Raw genomic sequence first — 19946 nt, 5'->3', positions numbered from 1 at the left:
AGAAGGCAACGTTTCAGACAATACCTCTCTTTCAATGAAGTACGCTTTGACACAGGACAAAAGGTGACTAGCAAGGTGCCAGAAAAGCTCCAGATCTGGTCTGACTTCTGCAAGCACTCCTGTGCAGTTCATAGTCTCAGTAATGGTCAACTCCTCGTCCATTACCAGATTTAAAATAAAGTAACAGCTGCCCCAAACAGGGTGCTGAAGAACGCATCCCTCTTGTATAACAGAGGCCATGTTTCATGCAGCCCTCCTGCCTCCTGCACAGAAGGTGCCAAAGCTGTCTGCTTTGACTCTTCTGACTGGAAGCACGGCCTGACTGAGTAGACCACAATATTTGTACTGGTAGCAGTACAAGCTTTTGCCAAATGGTACTGGGTCATGTGCAAGCAGCTGATATGCCAGCCTGTGCCTAACAGGACTGCTGTGGCTTTCAACACTGCTGGTGCTGGTACCTGATGAAACGCGTAGATAAACCCTGGACAAATCCACATTCTGCAGTCTAATCACCAGCATTGCACTGCTCCGTCACAAATGGTGGCTGCTCACAAACAGTTGTGAAACGTACCATGAATCCTATTTGCCCCAGGAGCTTGTCCACAAATTGGATGACATCTTGCACTGCTGATAGTTCTTTTAGCAGAAGGCTAGAGTCTTGGGTCAGTTGATTTGGAGGTCCTGAAGTTCCAATTACCCGTCTCTGGAGAGGGGGGAAAAAAAAAACCAAAAAACACACAATAGTTCTGATTACCTGTTGGCTGCCTACATCTGAGAGGGACGGGCAGAGATTGCAGAAGATAGAGTAGCATTAAGAATGATTCTGCATTTATTTTCAGAGCGTGAATAAATTTGAGGTCAGAGCTGGACTTGCAGACCTTGCCCATTGAGTAAGCCAGTGCTTGTTCTCAACAATTAAGTATTCAGTTACGCCAGGCCTGGAAGCCCCGGGGATGGACACAAAAGGCTACAGTGTTTTTCACCAGTGACAAGTGAAACCATCTCAATCCTGATAAGAAGCTGTTCCTAGACTGCAGACTTGGAGGGGGAACGACTGAAAATGGAAGAGGGAGGCAGGAGTACAGTTTGCTCCCAGTGCCTTACCTTGAGGCTGTGGGGAGTGTCCCATCGTTACACTGTAAGACATGCTGGCACAGACAGGTTCACAGTCTTTTGGCATGGTCTGGCCGGAATCTGCAGAGGGCAGCGAGGTGGTCCTTCTCTGATGCACGTTTGGTGGATTAGAGCTGCAATTTCCTGCAAACTCTCTCCCTTTACTTTTCACTAATTGGCAGCCTCCAAATAGAAGCAAGAATTATGTGAGCTGTGGAAACTGAACTGCCTGTTATCCTAAGAGAAAGCTTATCCCTCCCTCTTCAGATCAGGGTTTAAGCAGGCTGACCAGGCAGTGTGTGTTGGGAAACTTGCCCGGCTAATAAAAAAAGGACTTCATTCCTCAAAGCTGCCAGACCACTGCCTTTCACCAGCACTGGGAACAATCGGACCACTTGCCACAGTAAGGATTACTCACGTGAGTGTTTTGCAGGACTGTTTTTAGTATTGCAGATACTTCAAATTATCAGAGAGTATGGGGTGGTTTTTTCTCTTCTCCTTTTACCTGCTAAAGTCTGCTGAAATTTAGTACACCTACCTTAGCTATACAGTTGTCACTTAGTGTATCTTTCCCCCCATTTTCTGAAATTAAACAATTTTTCAATTTACTTTCTTAGAAGAAAAAGAAGAGAGGGAAACACCGAAGGCTACAATAGGGCAACATACAGTAGATCTTTGTTTTTCAAAATAAATTGGGGGGAGGGGGGTGTGGAAATCACAGAGGAGTAAACCCAAGTGCCTAGAATATCTGAATCAACAGAGAAGAAAAATTGATTTTATGTTGTTAAACAGCATCTCTCTCATAAGTCACTAGCAGTAAGAACGAGCTAGAGTAGGACAGACTTGTAGCATGTTTGTAGAGGCAACAGTCTAAGAGGGTTTTTGTAGCACCTACACAAGCAAAGAGACAAAGCAGCTTTGCTCTTTTGCAAAAAGAGAGGGTGCCCGAAAAACCTGAAGGCACCATGAGAAAAAGAATAGGGTGATAGTTCACTTGAGCTTTATATAATGGAGGAAAACCATCATGACTTTTGTCAAGCTCCCTATGAAGCTGCTTTGCTGAGACACTTCCTGGGCACAGAAAAGGTCTTGCTTGTTCTTTGGTCTTTTTTTTTCTAGCTTCCAACCCATACCAAAATGGTTCATTAACTCTGATCACTAAGCTTGTTTAAACAAGTGAGATGGCATTAGCAGCAAAGACAGGTATGCAGAAAAACTTGAGAAGAAATGTTTGGTTAGATTCAAAAGGGCTTTAGAAATTGCAGCAGATGTTACCTGCAACAGCTCCTACCAGAAGTAACAGTAATGGAAAAAAAGGACAAGTATCACCAAACATTTCCTGTTGATTTTGTTGATTCCATGTAGATACACAAATTAATAATTTTTAAAATTTTAATTAAAAAAAAATCACACAAATCTTGTGCAATTCTGGAGTAGACAAGATGTTAAGATCATATGGACACTTTTTCAGAGCACTGACACAGTGACAGAGTAAATGGCAGAAAAGCTATAACGCACACAACCGTCAAACACTGCAGACAGCACGCTCTCCTGTGGGACAGGCACAAGGTACACAGAGCACACACAGAGAAGAAAATCACAGTTCACAACAGAATAGTACACCACCATTTTGCCATAGTGTTCATGGTCCATTAATGTGCAAGCATATTTTGAATTTGAGGTAGTCAATAATGGTCTTCTATGCACACAACTAATACAGCTGTGGAAATACCCCACCGTAAAAAGAACGCCGAAGTGCATTCCCGACCCAGGAAGTATATAATAGCCCACATTCCCTTCTGTGGATCTGGACTACGGTGACCTCCAGCCACACCATGCACATGTCAAAGGGGACTGTCAAACCCTCCTAGGGAGCTTTGTTAGCTCCAACCTAGCAGTTGTAGAGAGCCTATTGCTGCAGAGCTCAATAATCATGAGGACAAAGCTTGGATAATATCACACAAAAAGAACTAGAGAGATATTTTGGTGCTGGTGGCATTTCTTGTCTTAGGTGTTCTGTTGTGACATTCCCCCAAATTCTTCCAGTGACAGCTCCTCCTCCTGTACAACAAATTGCCAGGGCTAAGGCGCATTTACTTCTACTGGACACATTCCCCTGTCTGTGGTTTTGATGTCTTCGCAGGAAAAGAGAAAGCAAAAGGTCATAGGTTGAGGGCATTCAGAAGAGCAAATTTCAGAGTCATGCAAGTAGTAGGGCATCCACTAGGTCTTCAGTGGAGTCACCTAGTACAATTCTGATGTACTCAGCTTATAGACCAATCTTGAAAGCACAATTTAAATCATATGCATCTATTCTTGGTAACCATATTCTGTGGCATATCTTTTAATGGTTTACAAAACTTTAGCTAATTAAATTTTACAGTAGGACAAGAAACTGCTTCCACTTGAAACACATACAGCCTGTAATACCTGAAAGCAACTTTCTCAGAGTTATGCACCCCATCAAGCTTCAGCAAAAACAGGCAGACTCGTAAACTACATGTATAGAACCTGAACTAATTACTGAAGCTGAATATTTGGCAGTAATTTAATTAAATACTACTTTAACAGCATTCTGCCTTATTCTAGATGAAAACAAAATAAGAAATAATAGGAGAGAAATAAGACAACTGTGCTGGAGGCACTGTGACTGGATGCAGTTTCAGTGGTCCCTTTCCCACAGCCTTTATCTCTAAGCAAAGTGGAAAGCTCATCAAACAGTTCATCTGGAATTTACACTCACAGCTATAATTTTGTTTGTTTTAAAGACTGAGGAGCATTTGTTAACTAGCTAGCACAGCACAGATTCAGTGTAATCTCCTTCTTCCTGCTGCAAACTCACAGTGTAAACTATGAGCTGCTTTTCATTGTTTGTTAAGCCTCTATTTCCACTTTCCTCTCCTGCCATTTGGATTCATTCCTTACTGGATTTTCTATTTCTGAAAGAAACTGAAGTGGAGAAGCATACAATATATGAAGTAATGAATCCTTTGTGCTTATCTGTACAGCACTATGTCCACAATCGGCATCTCCTGATATAAAGAGTAAGCAGCAATAGCACAGGCCAGTTCTTAAGAATTCAATACTTTTTGTGAATGAATTAAGGCAAAAGGCCCAGAGATATCTGTCTTGCTCAGCATGCTGTCTTTGCTGCTGTTTTCTTGCAAATGGTTAAAAAAATTACTGAATATTTTCCCTTAGCAAGATGAACACCTCTCTCACATTACATACACTCGCAGACAACCTCTTCCTCCCACAAAGGTAAGCTAATTGTATTAGAGGAGCTATTCAGCCTGCCCATATTCTCTGGAGAGTTGAAGGGAAACAGGGAAGAGAAAAATCTGATCCAAAGATACATTTTTCAGCTCAAGAAAGTGGAAGCTCTTTTACTGAAGATCAGTAAATGAGACACCATTTCTGAAATCTTGATCACTCCCGGTCCAAAGTAGGGTGGTTGTTTTTTAATTAACTCTTGCTACAGTACCTTCTTCTTAATTGTGTTTTTACTCAACAGCTGTTCCCTCAAATACCACATTTATTATAGAATTCATCCTTTATATCAGACTGATAACTCATACATTTTGTGCAAAAAATGTGTTTAGGTTAAAAGCAGGTTAAAGCAAGGAGAAAAAATACCTTCTTAAGATCCTAAAATATTAGAGAGTTCAAATGCATTTGGAAAGCTAACTTTCACTCAAAATCATTAAGGAAGTTTGCACTAGACAAGCAAAAGCATACCAACTAGAAGTTCCTAGTTCCAAATAACCCTGAATAGGAAAGCTACAAGTTACCTTGTATTACCCTGCACTAACATGTAAAATAAGATACTTTCTAGAAACTGTCTAATGCATGAACAGAAGGGCGTAGTTAAGCTGAAACACAAAGTTGCATATTTGCAGCAATCTAAAACATGGCCAAGTAATATTCTTTGTGATAAACTTTTCCTAAGTATCTGGGAAGACGACAAAAAAAATACCAGCATATCTGAGGTCTGAACAGCATACCCACACTGACACTCAACCACAGTGAAGTACTCACACAAACCTATTACCGCACTGCCATGCTTTCCTTTTAACAGTCATGATGCTAAACAGTCATGTACTTCACCTCACCATTAACTCACAACCATTTCCAACACAGTACCTTCAGGAAGGTGGGGAAGTTATGATAGAAACTATCTGCCTTTTACCACTCCACCACAACCCATCCATCTAAGAAAACATTCTGAACAGGTGGTGGGAAGCTTTCTCAGGTATCCGATTGCAACAATAAGGAGCCATGCCTGTACACCTTTTGATTTGCCTCCTTTTTCTCCAGGTCACAGAACTTTATCTTCTAGCTAGCTTAGAAATACAAAACTGCCTTCATTGAACATGTACCAAAAAATTACACTGACCATCAGTTTATTCAAGCAGCCCAAATACACAGCAGAGACATTACAGCTTAGATGAGCATTAAAACTGAATTATGCCAGAAAGGCAGAAGTGAAAGCTGCAATTTAATTTAAAATAATTAGTCAGGTTTTACATAATTTGAAGCCTCATTTGATTTATTTAAACACTGTATCTAGTAAAATATTTTTATTTCAAGGAAAAATGGAAAGCCATTTACTGTATGCAAAGGTCAACTAACATGCCCAGCATTACAGAAAGCATATATTCTCCTGTCTGCTTTAACTCTTTGAGAACTTAACATTCCACAATAGAACACAACAGCCTCTGTTTTTTTATAGTAGTAAGTCCAACATTTTGTATATTTTATACAGACTAGAAGGATGAATATGAAGCTTCAAGTATGAGGCTGAAAAAAGAATCCTTGGAAGAGGAATTTCATAGTGAATATATTCCAATGTGTTAATGGAACAAAGGTATGGTAAGAAGGAAAAGATCCATTTTTCCTTGTGTTTGGAGATGAGAGGGAAGGGGGCAGACCTATTGAACTTTCACAACTGACAGTTCTAATAGTGTAAAAAAAAATTTGGTTGTTGTTAGAGCTGTCTTCATGTTCTATAAAGCACCAAAATCCAAAATAAGCTCTGCAATTGTTTTTCAGCTTTTTTTCCCCCGTGATGAAAAATAAGATGGGGAAAGTACCTTTTAATCAAAGAAAATATTGAATTAGACCTGAAATTAAAAGATGCATTTTGCACCTTGATTTTTTGACTTGTTAAAAGTGAAGTTTAGAAATGCTTTGAAGTAAAATTATATTTTCCTTTTTAAAAAACAAAGAAACTTTTGAACACATTTAAAAAGGAACATCAGTGTCTCGCATATTTTCCAATTTCTTCTTCAATTGAATAAATCAATCACAAAATAGAGTTCATTAAATTGACCCAACTATGGATTTTTCTAGCCAGAAAAAGCCAGTCCATTTTGGATATGGGAAAACTACTGATTGCTCTTTGTAGCCTTTGTACAATCAACATGGTGATTCTTACACAATTTCAACTACAGAAGTACACATATAATGTAAAATAGGCTACTCAGTAATAGCATCAAGAGAGGCTCTCAGCATGTCTTAAACTAGGAGATTCAACTATCCTCAAAGCCATTCACATATCAACATGAAAAAAGTTAGGTCTTACTGTAACATTAAAAATGGCTTTCATACTCAGGTTTGTGACTTTAGCACAAGTGTTGTGAGGCCTATGTCAGTGTTAGGCCATAAGAAGCTCTACCACAACAAGGACTTAGACCACTGGTAAGTTATTTTCACATCATTTTGGCTGAACATACTTCTTGTCCCATGGCTATGGATGCATTCCCCTCACAGGATGAATCTCAATGACCAACAGCTGCTTATGGCAACGCCCATTGCCATATTACCAAAAAAAAAAAAAAAAAAAGGCAACTTCTGTCTCTCAAACCACCAAGGCAATCTAACCAATCTACAAACAGCAACATAAAGAACCTATTACATCATAATTTTCAAAACTTTTATCAATTAAAAGTCAAAGATAATGTTGGAGGGAAGAAATACACATTGACACACTCGGTCCCTCTCTGTAAAGTCAAGGAAGAAAATACAAAATGGGGATCCAATCTAAAAAATTATTTCAAGGGTGGATTTTTTGATATTTTGTTTATTTGCAACCATCTTTAATTTAAATAAATTGGACAGGGTTGTTAGCCAAATAGCTACTACCTTCAACTCTTTTGCCAGAGGTTTTTATTTGCATCTTGAATGATGCAAATTATATATCAAAACATCAGATTTTTTCCTTCTCATTCAAAGAACATAGAAAAATAGCAATTTTCAGCTTAAATAAGCCTAGCAATGCAAGATCTTAGCCCTCTATTTCTGAATCTTTCCAAGCCTATGAATAAGTACGGCATTTCTCCTCTTTTTCTTCTTGAAAGGTTCTTTACTCTTCTTTAAAAGCAAAAACAGGCTATGTAAAACATCCTCACAAATGTATTTAGACACACTATATTCTCTCATTTTGAAAAATAATTGCCTTGCAGGTTTCATAGTCAAAATAGGAAGCTCTTTGCTATACACACTTTGTTTTAGTTGAGGTTTGAATCTTGTGACTGGGAGCCTTCATAATAACCTACACAGTTATTTTGAAGTTTAAAGCAAAAACAAAACCTGCCATACTCCATAGACTCTTGGGGTACTCTTCCATTTGAGCTCATCACTTATAGCAAATTTTATGTTATGTTTCTTTCTATCTTTACTCTCTTCCATAATGCATGGGATTCTTTCATAAATCACCTCGGCAATCCTTAGAATCATAGAATCGTTCAGGTTGGAAAAGACCCTTAAGATCATCAAGTCCAACCATCAACCTAGCACTGCCAAGTCCACCATTAAACCATGTCCTCGAGCACCATGTCTACCCTTCTTTAAAAGACCTCCAGGGATGGAGACTCAACCACTTCCCTGGGCAACCTGTTCCAATGCTTGACCACCCTTTCGGTGAAGAAGTTTTTCCTAATATCCAACCTAAACTTCCCCTGGTGCAGCTTGAGGCTGTTTCCTCTCGTCCTATCACTTGTTACTAGGGAGAAGAGACCGACCCCCACCTCGCTACAGCCTCCTTTCAGGTAGCTGTAGAGAGCAATAAGGTCTCCCCTCAGCCTCCTCTTCTCCAGGCTAAACAACCCCAGCTCCCTCAGCTGCTCCTCATAAGACTTGTGCTCTAGACCCTTCACCAACTTCGTTGCCCTCCTCTGGACACGCTCCAGCACCTCAATGTCCTTCTTGGAGTGAGGGGCCCAAAACTGAACACAGTACTCGAAGTGCAGCCTCACCAGTGCCGAGTACAGGGGCACCATCACCTCCCTGGTCCTGCTGGCCACACTATTCCTGACACAAGCCAGGATGCCATTGGCCTTCTTGGCCACCTGAGCACACTGCTGGCTCATGTCCTTGTTGCTATTGTAGAAATTTAACCACCATTTGAAAATAACATCCTTCATGAATGTGTTACCCTATGGACACATTAATGAAGTGTCCACAGGACTTTTCCCAGTTTCTTTTTGCATTTTCCACCATGTTTCATCTCTGCAGGCCTGCCATTAGTCACTCAAAGTAATCAACACAAATTTTTACTGGCAACAGTACGCTTTTTCTCACCTTAGCATGATGGCAATCGTTTGCCTCCAATTTAAATAGATTAAGCAAGTAATTTAATATTTACAGCACTACCTTTACACTAATATAATTTTACTCTTCTTCCAATTATCTATAATCTTTGTAATACACTGATGTTTTCCTGGTACATATACCAATGAAAACTACTGCTGCGCCTCCCCTCCACTGAGACTTACAGTTTTATAAGACCTTTATGGTAATGTTCAATTATGATAAGGAACAGCAAGATCAGTGAACAATTTTCAAAGGAACAAAAAGTGGTTCACTTTAAAGTTCCTTACTAATGTTTGTGGCTTTTCATAAATCAATACAAACATGCAAAAAACAATGTAGCAGCTCTGCTTAAGAATTTTTGATTGTCTGAACATAAAACTGAACTCATAACAAATACTAGCTTTAAATTCTCTTTTTTTCCCTAGTGCTACAAAATTTGTCCAAGGGGAGAACGTTTAAAATCCACAAGTTTAGATTTTGAAAGCCAAAAGATTTATATTTCTTAAAAAAAAAAAAAAAAAATTTCTATCTGCTGTTCACTGTTGTTTTTCACCGTGAAATTTTAAGTCTTCCCCACTTTCTATCCACACCTCAAAAAATACCAAAGTCTAACAAAACTAGGGTAAGAGGTTTAAAGAATAAGAAACATTTAGTATGGCTTTTATCACAAGTGCTTCATGCCCCTCTGCTTCAAGTAAACAAGAGGGGAGAAGCAACATATAACGCTCTTCCAAAATGGGCGGTATTAGCTATTCTGTTATTTCAGGTTCATGAACAAATGCAGGAGAACAATTTCTTACTTCGGATTAAAAAGCCCTTAATACTTTTCCACCTCAGAATCTTCCAGTTATATTCGGGGATCTTGTGTTCTTTCATTTGGCATGCTGGGCCCCTGTCTGGTCAGCTGTGAGCTTATGTTCCAACACCAAAAAAAAATTATTTTAGGCATGCTCTTTGCATTGGTGCTCAAAGTACAAGCTTCATGCGATATAAAGTTTATGTTCCTTCTAATCTGATCTCATAACTCTATTCCATGGGGACATCTTTATCAAGGAATAGATTCTTGGCCTAGGATGCTGGAATTAAAAATTCTTTACTAATTAATTTTTAGCTGGCACAAATCACAGTCTTTTTAAGTTCAGTAGGAACTGTAAGTCTATTCTGCTTGTTTAACCACTTATAATTAAAGATAAATAAATAGCTCAGCTCTATTTTTTCCCCAGATGAATGTACTGATTACCACAGTAGGTTTTTCTGCAAAACTTTGGTTTGTGGAGGAGAGTTTTTTGTTGGTTTTGGGTGTTTTGTTTTGTTTGTTTTTTGTAAGAGTCCAACTCTCCAAATGCTTTCCCCCAAAAGTAAAGGGATTGGGGGGGGATAGTTCTGAAACTGATCATAAAAAGCTTCCAGAATTTTTTTAAAAGCCCATAATTATTTTTAATACTCAAAGATGGAATATTTGTTTAAATGACCATGCTTGCAGATGCTTCTACAACCTTTTTATAAGCAAAACTGTGTACCCTCTAGACACAGACATAGGACAACCATACATTTGCTCCGTATTTTCTGTATCAGGTAATGACATCTGTGTGCCCCTTTTGGCTACACACAATTAATAAATGTATACCTCAGGCTTTATGGGCAAGCGAAACATCCAGAAAGCAAAAAACTCAGTGTCAATGGAGTTACACGTATTTATACTATGAAAAGATTAAGTTTTTGGAGAAGTAAGGCTTGGGAAAGCATACAGCTAATGAAGAGTGAAACTAAGCTCATGCTTTACATGATACATGCTTAAATGCTTTGCTGAACTAGGACCTCATACATGCCAGGAATATGGTCTTTAATATTCTGGATTTGAAAATGGACTATTAAACCACAATATTTTTAAATTATTGAAGCTTCCTTCGGAGCAGTACAAAAGCCTAAATTAAAATATAAGGTCTGCTACTTTTTTTCTTTTTAAATACCCCTTATTTTTAAAGCTTTGATTCAAACTCAAGAAACTCAGTGGCACCAAGATAGTCAGGCAGTTGCACTTTATTTCACCTTGCTCTTTTTCCCCCAAAATATTATTTTGCAGTAGAACTGTTTCACTGTTGGAAAACTGAGCTGCCTTTTTTGATTGGTCACATGATACCACTTCTGTTCCCCTAACAGCATCTATGGAATTACCAAGAGGAGAGTTAGAGGAAGCCACGACAAAAACAATCCTCTACATGATTGTTGCGTTCATCTGGGAATACGGTGTACGTCCATATACCTATGTATAGACACACTGTGTAATCAGACTGCTCACTGCATGTACTTGGTGGTTTAGTGTCTGGACCATCAGGAACACAGAAGAAACAGCACAGTGGTTCAGAACAAGCCCCTTGCTGGAAATGTACGTGGAATCATTTAATGCTTTTAGTATTAGCTGTGAAGCAGCTTCAGCCAAGTTACAGTACTCGTTTTGCCAGTACAGGGAAGCAAGAGATCAAAAGGACCACAAATAGTTAAATAATATCCCTCTGTTCTTGTCAGGCAGACTGACACAGATGCAGCAACCTGCCTGAGCTTCTGAGGAAGTTAGGCCAGGGAAATGGCAAGCCTCAGGGATGACAGACCTGTTCATCACAGCCCTTCCACCTCACTATCTTTTCTCCTGCTCCTCTTTCCCTTTTGCTTTGCTCTGTTTCTGCTGTTAAAAAACAACATCCCAGTTTAAAAGAGCTGCCTACTCACCTGAGCCACAAACTCCCAATGGGAATAGCTCCAACTATTCTAATCTCCATGCTCATGGTTTCAAAAAGTAGGACTTGACCTACAGCTGGGAGAATTTGGAGAACCACCTCAGAACTGTCAAAGCCCAGCAGCTGTAGCAGTGTATTGAGAGGAGTCAGTCACATCAGGAGCCATGTAACCATGATACCAGTCAGCTTTTTCAGAATCCCGATTCTTTCCCAGATGTGTCAAGGTGATGTGTGATACTACAAATACATATATTCAAGCTTTTATCCGGATGCTCCTTGGTTTGTGACTGTCTTGAATTCACACTGTGCCCACCTTCTAAAGTGCTTCAATGGTGGCAGAAAGCCATTAGAGGCAAACAGAAAAATGAATGAGGACATGCATTGTTGAAGTAAATTTACTTTATGTTTAAGTGAATACACACAGAAACTTGTCTGTGGTAGTCAGTGACCTGCACTTTCTGAAGCACAGTTCTCCACAAATACAGAAATTCAATAATTAGCTTTCAAGCTCTTAATTAAATTTGTGGGGTAGATAAATAATGAATAAGAGCCAGCTATTCATTAGTATGCAATAAGTGAAAACTATCTGTTATCCCTTTCGATGAATCTGACCCAAGGTTTCCCTGCTGTTGGAGGGAACTAAAATTGTAGCTGACAGAATAGTGTGCTTTATCTATAGGAAAGAAGAAAGAACAAAATTAGTTTGTTACTCAAATAAGCAAGTGGTTTACCCCAAATCTGTAAAAACTATGGAAAAAATTCTTTTTAGGAAAATAGTTTAAAGCATGCTACTGTTGGTCTAACACATCCAAACAGCATGCACGGCTTCCAAGATACAGAATAAGCGTCAGCTGTTCACAACTTACCCAGCAACAAGTTGTCTGCCTCACCCCTTAAGTCTGTTGCCTATGAACCCTCCCTGGTAAGAGGGAAAGGGAGAGAGGCTCCTGCATGAAACCCTCTCCATCATTTCAAGAGTTCAGTCCTGACTCACCCCTGCCACAGACTCGCTTTTTATTAACAAGAAATTGTTTTGTTTGATTTTAATTTCATTCTGAATTGGAACATTATTATTATTATCCCCAGGAAACAGGAAGGGTTAGTGTGCAGCTACTTTATATTTAAGCAAGATTGTGCTTAATGCTTTCAATTTTAGTGCTGCTGCCTCTGGGGAATCTGATATTTCAGTGCTTGGTCACTGCTACTTTCTTTATCCCAGCAGGTTCCCAATGCAAGCAGTTCATGTACTGCTATGCCAGCTCAGCCGAGCAAGACTAGGAGTTTTGTGTTTGTACTGCCTGTGTCTAACTAGAGTAGCAGCTATTGATGAACATTCTGAAAAACAAAATCTCTAAATGCTGGAGAAAATAGTTAGAGCAATTGGCTCTCCGAAAAGAGAAAAAGATCAGATTGCAGTGCAGTTTGGAAAGTGCTATGAAACCCATTAATAGCAATATGTTCTCCACACATTGAAAAGATGAAGCTAATTAGTAAATTTCTGCAGTTCCCCCCAAGAAGCCTTGTAGATTACTAAATGGGTCCACAATACTACTGGCATCATTCAAAGATGTGCATTTACATTTGATCATTTACCAGAGTGTTTCTCACAATTCTTCTAATTATGGACTGAGAGCCACGCTTCTAGACTCCTAAAAAGGACAAAAAGAAAAATCTGCAAACTCTGCATTATCTCCCTTCCTGTTTTAACTCCAGAAAGAGCAATTTTTGGATGGACTAACTTGCGCACACCTCTGTAGCTTCATTAGGAAGAAAAGGATTACTGCTCCCCTATCGCCCTCAGGCTTGCTCATGAAAGAGGCAATTCCACAGTCTTGTGCTGCAAGCAGGACTCCCCCACTTTTTACTCAGAGAAGGCCTAATCAGCAACAAGCTAGGAACCACACCACTCCAAAACCACGTGTCAGACAGTATTGTTTTTTCCCCCTACACCCTCAGAAATAAAGAGTTACCGCATTCCCACTGTCAGCACACCTTTTGGAATAGATTTTTCCCTATCTTCTCCCTGCCTTGCAAATTAGCGGGATGGAGGGGATTCTTCTGGAATCAGGAACATGCAAGCCTTAATGCAGGCTCTGAGCAACTGACTGCTCCAGCGTCTGGAACACAGGCCCTCACACAAGTCCCTGGGTAGCTGGGAGAGAACTTCTATACACTACAGCTTTGGTGATCAAGTAGTCTGTTGAGTACAGCCAAAATTAACTTGGCCACTGCAATGCATTTGGCAAAATTAATTGCAGGCCACTTGCTCCTGAGAGAGGCAATTGCAAAGTATGTCGTTCCACAACCTTGCTCTGCAAATTCCTGCTGTAGACAGTGTTCTGCCTGGTCAGTCAAAATGCTCAGAAGCATCCATGAACTAGGAAGTATCCTGATACTCGTTAACAAACAGCAAAATTCATTCTCAGAAAACACAGTAGTCAGACGCAACGTAATACAAACCCAGTAGTGAGCACGTTAAGTTGTCCCAGCAGCTTTTCCACTCACCCCAATTTTACAGTTGTTTTCAAACACAGAAATAAAAAATGAGATTTGCATTATGTCCTGAATGTTCCCCAAACTGGGTACACTTGAGATCACGTGAAAATGGAGGAAAGGAGTAAGAAATCCAGAGCTGGGTTTATCTTAAAGAGACTTCTCAAACACCAGGCTTTTCACATGTGCAAACACAGTTTCAATCTGGATACCTGCACTTACAGAGCAAGTTGAAGAAGCAAGTCTAGGCTGTCTAACAAGTTGTAAACAACAGCAAGACCTTATCGGAGGCTGGCTGTTGTCAGACCCACAGACCAGTGCCTTTTGCATTAAGCTAAGGAGGTGTTTTCAGATCTTAAGAACAGGCCAGCTAGAATTACTTTTGTGCTGTATATGGATGTATCAAGCTGAAGAGGAGCTAGAACTTGTGATTTGCAGCTTGCCCAGCTGAAGTTGCACTGGGGAATTGTACTAAGCGGTTGGGTTGTGTCCGAGATGATATTCGTCAAGTTTTCTGCTTCTGAAGTGCTCAGAGGGACAAAGCAAAATTGCTGAGCTGGGATATTACCCCACTGGTGTGCTACAACTACCTCCTACATTTTAGAAGCATCTCTTATACACTTAGAAGGATGCTCCAGCTGCAGACTTTCAAGGGTAATTTTGAATCATACTTAGATTTTAAGAGGTTCTAACAAAGTATAGGGCTATAGGCATATAGATTGATGGATGCTTCAATACTGAGCATAAAGCCTTCTATGTTATTTCATTCTATATTTATGCTTTAACTCATTAGTGGGTTTAGTTATGCTGCACAAGCTAAAATTGCAGCTTTCTCAAGTTATTTCTCCATATAAGGGATTCAGATGCTTTTCCTCTTCTCTGGTGGGTGTCTTTTATATGATGTGATAAAATAAATAAATACAAGCTAGAATAACAACCATATATTAATCTGTTGAGCATTCCCAGAAAGGAAAAATCATCCCCTGGTTAAAGTTTCTATGCACCGTTAAAGAAGCCAGAAGAGGCAGATGGGACTGCATTCTGTACTGGAACCTTAGGAAGATCTCGAGGGAGAAAAATAGCAGGTTTTAGTCTTCATAAAGGGAGAAAAGGATTTACTGAAAAAGAGATAAATAAGAAACTAAATGCCACTTTCTGGATTCTGGTAATCATAATAAACCACTCATTTTGCTACTTTTTTCAGTTTTTACTTCCATCACTTTTCATAGATAAAAGTAGCTGCATCCATCTCAGCAATACTAAGACACCTTAGGAAAATACACTCTAGTCAATGACCTTGTATCAACTTAATACAGGCTACCTTATGCATCTAGAAAGTCACACCTTAATAGTAGTATGGTGAAGTTTGGATAAAGATACAAATGAGGTTTGATACTCAGTCAGGTTTTCAATCAAGGAGAGCTACACATCTTCATGAATATCACCCAGGTTTATGCAAGTCTAGAAAAAACAACAGATGTCCTGAAACTCTTGTTTTTCAAGGGAATGTTTTGAGCATTTATTTTTCTAACAAGTTTCAATTATGTCTCATTTATTCAGAATAAAGGTTTTTCTACTGGCTTATCTGGCTTTTTCTCAAAGGCATTGGTACAATGTATGAAATGGGAAGATGAGAATGAAGACTACTTGCAGAGATCATATCAAGATAGAATAACACATAATACTGAGAATGGTTACATTGGAGCAAAACCTGAGAATTATTTTTGGATAGTGCTGATTGGCTGTAGATCATGAAGTTCAAGTCCCTTTTCAGTAGAGGCTCCTGTATCACCTTTGAAAATCAGGCTTAAAAAAAAAAATTAAGTATTTTCAAAAGCTCTCATGAGACTTTGGAACAGAATTCACGAAAAGGCTTAAGGACAGTGACACTGAGCTTCACAATGTCTAACTCACAGTCAAATTAGACTTAATACAATGCCCAGTGCCCAGTTAGGTGCTCAGGGTTTCTCTACAATGCAGAAGGAGGGTTAGACAGAGAGGAGGTTCACAGAGAGTAACAGAGATGTCTTAAGGCTGCACGCACCAGGTGAGCAATCCTCACTGCAGGGAGATAGCTGCCCCCACTCTCTGAACGTCCAATACTGAGGCTTTTTCTATCATAAAACAGAGGGTACACCTGTCTTTTATAAATAGCTGTGGGAAGAACTCTTTCTTCATCTAATAGCTCAGCAGTTAGAGCTCTCACAGAAGTTTTAGGACACCTCCAATTCCTCTTCCACCTGAGGTCCACATCTTTTACACAGGAGAGCAAAAGGTACATACACTTTCAACTTCCGTTGTTGAAGCTCTCTTCGCTGCCCAGAAGACAAGAAGGAAAGAGAATGGTGTGAGTCTATAACCTAGTAGTTATGTACGGGTCCATGAGATACATACCTACGAACTGTTTCCTGTTATAAAAGCAGTGAACAGACTTGATTACATAGTGAATTTGCTTAAAGTGGCATGAACTAAGGTGCAAATATCACTGTCACCAATACCTGCCCTTCTGGGGGAAGGCAGCCAGAACATGCACAGAGAGCTGCAGTAACCGGTTACAGTTTGGCTTGGATGTCACAGTTCAGCTTTTCCTTCGCAGACCCCCAACACCAAAAAAGTCCATCCCATAGCAGCATAAGGCTGCAGTTCCCATGCCTACAATGGCTCAGGGGCAGCCATTGCTTCCACAGAGACAAGCTTGCTGATTGGCACCATCACACCTTTGAGTGCCAGGAGCTCCCAGCTCTTGCTGAACTCTTAATAAGCAGAAACTGTGAGTAGGAAGCCAGTGCCTTTTCAGAAGCAAATTAACAACTTGCTTCTCTATGATGGGCAACAGCCTCCACATCCTTCTGTATTCCCAGCGTCTGTTGAAGTTAAAATTCAGCGGGAGCTGGGAGCCAGCAGACACTGTTCCTCACAGCATTTCACAAAACCAGCTGCAGTATACACAGGGGAAGCAGAGGTGCTGAGAGGAACACGGTGATAGCCCCACTGTGCACTGGCCCTAGCTAGGAACCTTCAGAGGCAAGCTCTACAGAGCAGAGAAACTTCCCAGGTTTAGATGCAAATTATCCTCCCAACATTACCCACCTAACTAGCATTGATTTGACCATAGTTCAATCCATCTCAAGAGGCCCATAGTAAGTGGAGAAAGTTTTGCTCAAATCTAATGGATGTGCCCTTGAATTGGTTTAGTTGCTCAGCTCTACTCTTCAACAAAATGGGCCAGATTCAACTCATTACTTTTTTTTTGGGGGGCGGGGGGGGAAACTGTCATGAGGCTGCTAAAAAAGCTCAAGATTTGTAGTCTACTTCCTCATAAATCATATACAATCTCAATCCAGTAAATGCTTGCATCTCTGTCCCTGTGATTGTAGTTTACTTGCAATTGGTATTTAAACTGTTGCATTTGGTTTTGAGTTGAGTGACACTTGCACCACTTGACATCAGATTTGCCACAGATATGCAGAAGAGAAACAGGCTGTGCTCCATGCAGTCATTGCTATAAAGATAGTGTGTATCTCCAAGCTCAGATAAGAACTACAGACACAGTAGTATCTGAGAAAGTCTTTGGGTTTTTTTCCTGGTTTTTATTGTATCTTAGTCTTACACAGTTGCACCAGAAAACACTCCCTGAAATAATTCTTTTTAGAATGTACAAAAAGTGGTATGACTCAAAAAAAAAAATCTAAATATTTATCATTGATAATGAAAACCACTGAGCTGAAAAGTATAATATTCAGCATTTTTATCTGACTCAAAATATGTATCAATGCTACTTTTTCGTATACAAAAGAGGTTTTTAAAAGGTACATTTGGGAGAACTTTCACACCTCAAAGTTTATAGTATAAGACAAGATATAATTTATGCTCTTTGCTGCTTTAAACCTCTTTCAGTTGAGGAAATTACAATGAGAAAAGTATTTGAAATGTCAGACAAAGAATATTAATATCGCAGGCACTCTAAAAAAAATCAAAGTCTTAATTAAAACTTGTTTTAAGTTTCTTGTCAAAATAAGAAGGTAGGCTGTGTCATAGCTGTATTTAGGCAAATGTAAGCAGAGTTCTCAGGCCTGGAGGAAAAGAAGTTTAATAAGAATTTCATGCATCTGGTTTGGCCATTGATGTCTCTCATCTGATTGAGTTCTGACCCCAACAGATGCTTGATGAGAAAAGCTCAGCTACTACACATATTCATAAGTACTGGAAGTCTTGGGAAAAACTTAATCAAAATTGGGGAAGGTACAAGAGAAACAGAGTGGGAGACAGAGAGACTGCGTATCTTCTCCCTTTCTCTGACCTAATACAGAATTAAAAGGCTTAACTTCTTAGAAACGAGGTGTATTGATATACCTGAAAACCATGCACGAAAGTGGAGTTTAGCGTGTCTATAAAGACAGCTACCTAGGCAAAGCTAAAGTTCTGGAAGGAACTGCTGACATGTGGGTATTTGTCCCAGGGCAAAGAGGCAATTCATTCTTTTCACCCAGACTCATATGAAATACATTAGTCTTGGCAGTGATTCACAATTGTTTCAACTTAAAGCTTCAGGTGGAAAGACTGAGAATACAAAGGCCTTGCCCTAGCTCCCATCTTACTAACTTAAAACTTCCACTGACTTCAGAATTGTCTGTTTCTGTGAGCTAGGCAACTGAACTTGGCTCCGCTTCACACACAACCAGGTTGAATTACAAAGCTGTCAGTCATGACACATGGTTGCAACGTATTATTTTGCTGCACACACACACCTGACAGATTTCACTCTCCCCACCCCTTTGCCCCTGTTCCTCAGGCTTTTTTATTTTATTCCATACTGGAGTTCTGCTTCTTGACTAGGTATTTTCACCAAGAACTCACCTTTATTAAACTTTCCCTGAGAGTTTCACCTTTTCATTATGGCCCTGTTTGCATTTTTGTGCAATGATATTCCAGGAATAGTTGTGTTACCGACCTACAAATTAACAAACACCACCAGATGGTGAAAATATGTCTGACTGATTATTCCAAAAACATAAAATGTGACTTTGTTCATAGTTCTGTTCATTAAGATTTGTAAAGGCTTGTTTACCTCAAGATCACTATCATCTATTCAGCGGTCAAATAACATTACAAAACCATTACTACACAGTGAGTTACAGTCTCTAGAAAATAATAATTCAACCAGAGGTTACAAGAAAAATCCCATTTCAAAAGATGTCACTTCTTTTCAGCCAGTGTGCCATAAAACTTATATATCACCCCTCTCCTTGCTTTGTTTCTGGAAATTCTACACAAAAACAATCACTATAGGAAGCCATTTGCATTGAAGAGATGGTCATTTTACATGCATCATTTTTAATTTTTACATGATAGTATATTGGCATCTTCTTATCTGAGCTTGTATCCCACAACTGGATTTAGCAGATTGACTAGAATGAACCTGCGTTTTGCCAAACAACTTGCAGGACGTACTGAATACGTGAGTCTAAAGATACCTGATTTTCATAGCTATGTACAGCAATATTAAAACTGAGAATTTATGATTTGTCTTCAAGTTATTCAAAAGAAGATTTCAATTTCCTTAATATATTCTACTGTAAAAACACTTGCTAGACATATGCAGTAGGTAATTTCTAAGCTAAGTATTATGGATATGAGCCTATTACCTCTCCAAAGCTCATTAGCTGGTTTAACACATTTTCATACGGAAAATGTCTGTTTAGATTGGTAGTTTGGCTTTAACCAGTGTTTTCCAGCATTCACTCACAGCATGGTCTGTCTAGGGCAGATACAGATTACCTGGTCCCAACTTAATGTTCTCCTTTTTGTTTAAATCCTGACTGAATGCAGAAGAAATACTTCCCAGACATCTCGCTACATTCATACACAATTCTCTTACTACAATTAAGAGTGTAAGGAAAGCAGAAATTGTATTAGTGTTATCCTCAATTGATATATTGTGAACATGCAGTGTGGTTGTAGAAAAAGAGACTGGGACCAAACCTTCAAGGAAGGAAGCACTCTCAGCTATTA

Source organism: Nipponia nippon, unplaced genomic scaffold (assembly GCF_047370975.1).
Source record: "Nipponia nippon isolate SJK-2023a ecotype South Korea unplaced genomic scaffold, ASM4737097v1 scaffold_9, whole genome shotgun sequence".
NCBI lineage: Eukaryota > Metazoa > Chordata > Aves > Pelecaniformes > Threskiornithidae > Nipponia > Nipponia nippon.
Note: the sequence above shows the minus strand (reverse complement) of the source record.